Raw genomic sequence first — 8,937 nt, forward strand, 5'->3', positions numbered from 1 at the left:
TCATGTTTCTTTCCACCTAAAATGCAGTTTGGGAAGCTGAAATTCTTCAGCTCGATGCTATTTGACAGGCGATTGGCTGGAGTTGGGAAAGCAGCCAATCCAAGAGTGCCATTTAATTTCATTGGCGTTTATTGGCTGAACCCTAGAGAGTGGAGATAAGGAAGACTGTAGATGTAGAGCTAATAAACCTGTCTGGTCACTTTAATCCAACTCCAGTCCGTTTGTCTAGAAAGTCCAGTTCGTTTAAGGAGGTGTGAAAGCGAAATCGAACCAAAAATGCTAATTCTGGTCTGCCTACAAACCTCGGTCTCAGTTTGGTTGCAGTGAACTGTGGTGCGGTTTGAATACAGCCGGAGGAATGGCTCGTCTTTTACCAGACAAGAGAGAAATCCTGCCATCTTGACACCACTCCATTTTTGTTTACATTTTGTGAAGAAAGACGTTGAGCTCAGTCTTCTTGAGAAGTTTTTGTGTTGTTTTTTGGTGAGCAAAAACAATAATACAACAACTAAAACCCTGAATACAGAAACCAACTGTCCATCATGTTGGTGAAGGTGTGAAGAGTCGGAGTTCCTTGTAGCCACAGGACCGAGAATGGATCAGTTTTCATTGCTCCAGTCAAATGTGAGTCCATTTGTCTGAAAACTGTCACTTTAATCAATCAATCAATCAATCAATCAATCAATCAATCAATCAATCATTTGTAAAGCACATTTCAGTAACACAGCAGTTCAAAGTGTTTTATATCATAAAACACAAAGTAAAGTCTGAAAAACCTCGTCACCAATTGAGAAACCATGTTGTCAAGTATCGTCATCATATCACCAATACACCGATCAATGATCAATGATCCATTTATTATGATTCAAATCAACTCTAAGCAGGTGACTTTTTAGTCAAGATTTAAAGGAACTCAGTTTGCAGTTTTCTGGGAGTTTGTTCCAGATTTGTGGTGCATAGAAGCTGAAAGCTGCTTCACTCAACAAGACAATGAACCCAAACACCACAGAGAGGCTGAAATTCACAGGCAAAGCTGGACGTCCGGAAATAAACACCTGGAAATCTCAAACTTGAAACTATGCTGGCCAGTAATCAGAAGGATAAAAGAGAAACTCAGTGGGTCAAAAAGAAGATAATTTAATAGATATGAGGATGAAAAACTAACTACAGAAGGACTTTTCAAGGTGAAACTATATCCATGTGGATTTTATGGGCACAAATCCTTAAAAACCCCAAAAAGCTCTTTAATCTCCATCACTTCTCCTTAAACAAATGCTTTCTAATGCACACAAGAAGCAGATAGGGACAGAAATGCACCTTGGAGACCTTCCTGCACGCCCAGCTGCACGTTTCCTGTTGAAGCGCCGTGTGGAAGTGACGACGGCGTCTGATAAACCCAGACCTGTAAAGCTTTCAAGGAAACAGACAGTGGAGGAACAATTTTCATGACATTGTCCAAGTATTGGATGATTCTGGGTTTGTGTTCATGCACTGAAACCAGGCGAAGACGTAGATGTAGACGGTTTGACATGATGATGGATTGCATGTGAAACAGCTGCTGTTTCCAGCTCAGTGGGAGCTGCAGGATGAGGGAAACTCTGGAGAGGAAATCCAAATCCTATCCACTCACGCATCAACCCCACAGTCCAAATGAACAGTGGCACTGGAAGGAGAAGGAAATCAGAGCTCATTTCTTCCTTTTTAATTAAATCCTCCTTCCAAGCAGCTACTTTCAGTCCTTCTTTCAGCTTTCTGCAGGTCTTTTCAGAGCGTTTCTTACACTTTGGTTTTCTCACTGATTTATCAGGTTAGTGTCAGATCATTTCACATAACTTTGGTTCAATAATTTATCATTTGAACCTTAAACTGAGCTTTTCCAATCCTCAGGAGACAGTTTCCTGCTGTAGTAAAAAGCAAGGCCCAAGATATTATATTTATCTTTACGGCTTGTTCTCCTATCCTGTTTTATTTTGTTCCTGTATGTTTTTTTTGTTTTAAATAAAGTTATTGAGGAAAAAAGAGAGAATGTGAGGTGAGACAATGGAACTGCCATGTAAACAGTTGTCACCCCTTCAAAATAAGAGCATGAATATAAATGTCTAACTTGTGATGAATTTTTATTCATCACAAGTTGATGAATAAAACTTGTGATTTTATGTGATGTAATGAATTGTGATGAATTTTTAACAGTAGATAAAAATTCTACTGTAGATAAAAGTTTTTATCCAGTAGATAAAAACTCCAACACCGATGTTGACCTTTATTCAACTTAACAAAACAGACATGTAAATTAGCATTTTAGAAATTATTCAGTAAAATTTTCAAAGCTAGCAAAAGCGCTAATGCGTTAAATTAAAAGTTAGCTTGTCTATTAGCAGACTTTTTCAACTGAAAGTTTTTAAAACAACCAAGTGAATTAGCATTTAGAATTTATCCAGACAAATTAAGTTAGGCAAAGCTAAGTGCACTAAATATTTTCAGTTAGCAAACAGCTAACACGCTAAAAATAATTATCTTTGCTATTAGCACATTAGTGAAAGTGTTTCCACCACTGGAGATGTTAAACTTTATTCAATTGTAAGTTTAGAGGACATATATAAGCAATTGAAATTAATTCATGGATAATAATTTATCCAGGGAAAATAACTTAGGAGTAGCTGCATTTTTATACTGCATTTTCAAAGTTAGCAAAAAGAGCTAAGATAAAAATTAGCTCTACTACTGCAGAGTTCTCACTTCATATCTCAAACATTGTTCAACTGTGAGTTTACAAAACAGCCACTTAAAGTAGTCATATAAGTTATTCAGAGATAACAAAATTGCTAAAGCACGAAGCTGAAATTAGCTTAGTGCATTAGCACCGCTGGTTTCCTGCTTCTTTTAATGCCTCTTTGGACCAAAACGGCTCAGTTACACAGGCTAAGGTTGGTTGGAAAAGCCATTTGTCTGCTAATAAATGAAATAATTGCTTGAAATCAGCATTTCCTATTTATCTTTTATACTTTTCCCCTGAATGGGAAGATTAGGGTGGTTTAACATTTTTTGCACAGTTGCCCATTAGTCTCAGTCGATCCGTTAAATCCGCCTCAAGGTGCCGACGGATGCGGAGCAGAGCCGTCCGGTTGGGAGGCGACCTGCCGGACGGATGTGGGAACCGGTTCACGAGGTGTTGCTGGACCGAGACGACAGGATCCTGCTGATGAGGTCACCTGCCGCCCCTGAGAGGAACCGCTGCGGTTACGAGGTTCCTGGTTCAGGAGGAGGGAGCACACATGACTTTTCCACCTTGCTGGTATTTAATGATGGAGTTGAAAGCCGTCCCTGACCAACATGTGGGAGATTTCTGCTCCCATGAATTAGTATGGAGCTCCTAACTGCAAATTCCAGATGTTGAAGTAAGTCATCTAAAACGATATCAACCAGCTGAAGGTGCAAACGAAAAAAAAAAGTCCATTCAGATCAGGAAATTCAGGGAAAACTGAGTTGAATAATTAAATCTCATGTAGGCAGTTTTAGTGATCAATAATCTGTCAAAACATCTGAAATGATTACATCAGGGTTGATTAAACCATGGATCGTAAATATCTCCCACTGCTAATTAACGCGTTTCATTTAATTGATTTAATGAAAGACAATGTTTCCATCAATAGTTCTGGTCTAGCAGAGACAAACGATCCTATCATTCAAACTGCTTTGACTTGGACCAAGTGCTCTAATAATTATACATTATTATAGAAATTATAGAAACGTTTGTTTAAATGATTCAGTTCATTTTTACACACAAAATTTTGTACTTAGTATTTAATTGAATCAAATTTTGGAAAACTGGTTTTTATTTATATAATTTTGTTACTGCCAAATATTATTATTATTTTTTATTATTGGACTTTTATTTCTTTTTTTAATCATTTATGTACCTGTGATGTTGAGAAGCATTTTGGTCAGCTGAGGTTGCTGTAAATGTGCTCGATAAATGAACTTTGACTTGATTTGATACAAATTTAAACTTCTTTGACACTAAACCTAAAGTGTGCTAATACAGAAATCATTTGCTGTGTTTCCAGAAATGTTATTTATGTTAATTTAAAGTATCGCATCAGAAACGATGGAAATGGCAAAATTACAATTTCCATAATTTCACAAAAAAAAAAAAAAATGTTTTTACAGGAGCTTGAAATAGTTTCGGTTTTTGCAATAAAGAGTTTAGAATCTAGTTTAGATCATACGACAGAGTATTAGGACCACGCTAAGAAAATAAAATGATAAAATGATTAGAATAAAGTCAGAATATTATAGGAATAAAGCCGTAAAAAATTAATTCACAATGTTGTGAGAATAAAGTCGTTTCATCCTAAAACTTAAAGTGGGGTGTACTTTCTGTCTGTTATCATTTTGCATCACCACAACCTTTAGGAAGAAAGCAGGAAAACAAAGCAGGGACTTTTTTTACTAGTTTTTGCTCATTTACGAGACGTATTACGAGTAACTGCAGGAGGCCGGCTCATCATTCTCCACAATCTGCGAGTTTTCTCCGTTTGTTCCTGAATAATTACTCACCTGCTGTATTTATAAAGAAATTAATGTGCCTGCAATCATACAACTCACTTCCCCCTGCAGTTTCAGATTTATCTGAGCATTTACTGCCTAGTTATTAAATAAGAAATGTGTTGAAATCATACTTTCTGCTTTTAGTTGGTTCAGTAACATCTTGTGTTTATCAGGAAATAGAGCGTTGGTTTAGTTGTGTATCCTTTCATTGTTTTTCAGATTTTAAATCAAAATCTTTGTGATTTAAAGGCATCATTTCTTAATTTTTCACTGTATTCTGTGTCTTTATTACAGTAATATATAACTGAAATGCCCAGTTTGGAACATAAATTATAAATTAGTCTTGGCTATGCTACGTGAAAGACTGCTGTAGTTTACTGCCATTTTAATACTTTAATATTTGTCGCTCTGCAAAAAAAAACTAAAGACAATTCAAATAATACTTTACTCTGCTTCAGCAAACATTACATTAGAAAAATGCAGTAAATTAGGGCTTACTTACAAATATGTTTTACTGTCCAGTTTTCAACATCATCCACTCACAATTTACTTTGTTTTTATGCTTGGAGCAGGAAGTGTTAGAGTTGTTTTTGGTAACTAGGAAAACCCGGAGTGGAGTTTTAGCCAAATAGATTTTCTCCTATGAATCCAGTGGAACGGATTATTTTGGGAAGCAGTAGAAAAATGACTGGAGGGAGAAATATTTAGTTGTTGTGAGAGGGACATGAACTCGTCACATGAACAGTTTCAGGTGTTTTTCATCCTCAGTAATTAACCTTACACAATCCCACAGTGGGTGAAATTACAGTTTTTGTTCCCTAAAAAGTGCTCTCCGTCTCTTTGCAGCGACATTTGAGCACAAAGAGCGACGACACTTCACTCCGAGGCCCTGAACACATAAAACCGCTCAATTTGGGGGAGTTTTTTTTTTTGTCCTCATTTTTCTAAACGAGAAGTCGTGACATTATGCAAAAGAAAACAATCACGTCTTTTTTATCCGTAGTCAAAACAATCAGGAGCGTAAAACAAAAGCACGAGTCCAACATGCGCACAAGTCGATACGAGAGGCTGAATAAAACATGCCAGCATGAAAAGCCGTGACAGTAATCACAGGAAAGACAAAAGGACTTAGCTGTTCTTTTTTTCTTTGTCGCGTGTCAGAAAAATGTCAAAAAAGCAACAAACTCTCAGGCAGCAATCAAAGCCCTCGGCTGGTGCCACAGAAACCCAGTTTTTGATTTGACATCAGCAGGTAAAGAGCATAAACATCAGGGAGGTTCTTATATTTCTATAACGGTGAGAAACAAAGAAGATCCATCTGATTACAGGAATAACAAGGTGAACACATTTAGAGGAAACAAATAATGACAAAATTCCTCTTTGTCTTTTTAATTTATCTCAACTTTTTTTCAAAATAAGCCCAATCACAATAGTAATTTATTTTCTAGCATTTGCTGCATGTTTATAACTAGAAGAGTGTTTTCACAACCTTTCCTCATTTAGATTGAAAATAGTTTTTATACAATTTATTTCTCATCTGAAACGATACAAATAAAAGATAATTAAAAAGTCTTCACCCACTTCAAAATAAGAGCATAAATATAGACATACCTGAACAATTCAATAATCAATAAAATTTCAACACAGATGATGAATTTTACTCATCTAAAACTTTGCAGTAAATCAGCAGTTTTGAATTTATCTGAAGCTTTCAAAGCTAGCAAAAATAAAAGATAAAAGCAAAATCCCAGCTGGTTCGGCAGATTCAGTTGGATTGGGGACCAACATGACAACAGTTGTTACATTTTCAGCTGCATAAGCAGCAGGATAAATGTCATGAATCGGGGTTTGAAGAGGTGAGGACGGACGCAGCAGGAGTCGGGTTCGGTGGAGGATGATGGTTTAATGACAAATCGACAGAACCCAAGAGATCCAGACGGCACAGATGAGCAAAACCAAAACTGCAACACTGGCAGCGTCTGGTAAGCAAAAGCACGACAGTAAAGACACGACCAGGATCCGACAGGGAAACAGACACAGGTGGGTATAAATACACAGGGAAGGTAACCAGGGGAAACAGCCGGATCAATCAATGGATGAACAAAACGACACAGGAAACCCAAATCCTCACCATGACTCTATTAACCTGTTCAATCCCAAATCAAAATTTTCCCTGCAGAATCAGTGCATCCATCTCAATCATTGGACTTCCCTACTGCAAAATATTTATGAATTATTACATGAAACGCTGGTTTACATTTGCTTTTTTTAATTAAAAGATGCATGCAGGGATCAGTAGAACATCAGTAGAAAACCCTTTAGAGGACATGTACGATTCATCATATTTCCTTATTGAACTATTTTACTGACTTCCTCTTATACAGGTTTGAGACACACAGTGACCTGCAGGTACAGGCAGGAAGTTGCTACATGAAACTGACATTGGTGAGTAGAAAACCTGTTATTTTATTTCAAAAGTTAAACTAGTCAAAACACTTTTAGAGCTTCCAAAAGTTAGGAAAAAACATCTGCCAACAATAGTTGCAGGTGGATTGATAAACTGACACTTTTTGAGTTGCTTTGCATGAAAGTTGAGTTTCCCACCATTAGACCTCAGAGCCAAACGTCCATGTTTGCGGGGCAGATCCTCCACAGCGCCCCCCTGAGGCGTCTCTGTTCGCTGTGACTTCTATGTATGGGGGATGTTTTTGACTCATTGCTGTGTATGAATGAATTCATGGAGAGTTGAAATTCTCCAGCTCAGAATGAAATCCATTCTCCGCCTCAGGTTTTGGTGTTCTGAGGAGGAAAACAGAGCCTGCTCCTTTTATCTGCGTTTTCCCTCTTCGCCTGCATCTGCATGCTTTGTGAGCGAAAATTAGCCCAAACGTGACGACTGATGCGGCACCGGGGCCCCGCTGATACCTGCCAACCGCCTCACCGAGGAGAAAACTGCCGAGACGAGAAGCAGCGGGCTTTCTTCCCGACAGATAAAAACACAAGCATGAATCGTTATTATTATTACCCCGTCTCCACGTCTCTCCAATATCCAGCCACCTCACCCCCGTCCCAGTGGGGGACGTCAGTAGAGGAGCCAAGAGCCGGCAAATCTGTCTGTTTATATACGTCACATCAAGAGCAAATATTAATGCTCAATTTCCTAGCAGTGGGGCCATCCCATAATGCATTTATCCTCTGCAAATATCAATGTCACGCTAACTCTGGGGAGAGGCGTCAGCTGAAATGTTATGAATAACTTGATCAAATTACACGGTGGGACCAAGAGGGGAATAATAAGGCCGCTGCTGAAGGGCCCAGCCAGGTGAGGGCTCCCAGCCAGACACCATGCCTGCAGATAAATGGAGCTGTTAGCAAACCCTGCAGGTCGCTGAGAGGTGGACACGCCGTCTGCTGGAACATGAGACCCCAAACAAAGAATAAATATAGACGGTACACCTTCTAATTTGGAGCTGAGCCTCTTTAGCGGCGTCTTCTATCGGTTCGTTTAAAGAGAAGCAGAAGTTAGCTACTGTTGCTACTGCACCTGGTCAAACCGATACCAGTTTATGCTAACTCTATGCAAAGTTGTTACTGGGACGGGATATTGTGAAATAAAACTGACCTAATATCAGCTAGCTAAAAAGCTAAAACGCTTGTTGTGCTAATTCTAAAGAACAAACCATAAACAATAGTGAGCTACACCAACATGGTAAAGGAGTATTTAAGAGAAGGTAGTGGGCTATAACAACATAGAATCTAAGCAGCAGCTAATGCTAATGCTAAAGCACTATAACAATATGGTCTTTAGTTGAAGCTAACGCTAAAGCATTACCCAAATATGGTAGTGGAAGCCCAGGCTAATGCTAAAGTGCTATGCCCATATATTATTTAGCAGAAGACAGGCCTAATGCTAAGCTCTATGCAAATATGGTATTTAGTAGAAGCTAATGCAAAAGCACTGTACCACCATAGTATTTAGCATAAGCTAAGGCTAATGCTATACCAAAATGTTATTTAGTTGAAACTAACAGAACTTGTGCAGACCGTCTTCCCTCACTTCAAAATAAGAGCTGAACTACCTGAAGATTTCTTAGCCTAAACTTTAACACAGATGTTCATTAAGCTGAAAGTTTCGTTAAATAAATTAGAGCCATAAATTTATCTGTAAAAATATATTTCAGTGAAGCTAAGTGTGCTTAAAGTTTTCAAAGTTATCTAAAGCGTTAAAAGTTCAATTAGCAGAAGTGTGTCCACCACAGACAAGCTAATAATTCAACAAGGCTTAGGATAAAGAGAGTTGAGGGCCTAGTCAAAGCCAAGGTCTTGATCTCAGCTTAAAGTGATAAATATGTCAAACTTTTCTCAAACTGATAACAGAACCTGGTGGAC

Source organism: Poecilia formosa, unplaced genomic scaffold (genome assembly GCF_000485575.1).
Source record: "Poecilia formosa unplaced genomic scaffold, Poecilia_formosa-5.1.2 Scaffold506, whole genome shotgun sequence".
NCBI classification, from domain to species: domain Eukaryota; kingdom Metazoa; phylum Chordata; class Actinopteri; order Cyprinodontiformes; family Poeciliidae; genus Poecilia; species Poecilia formosa.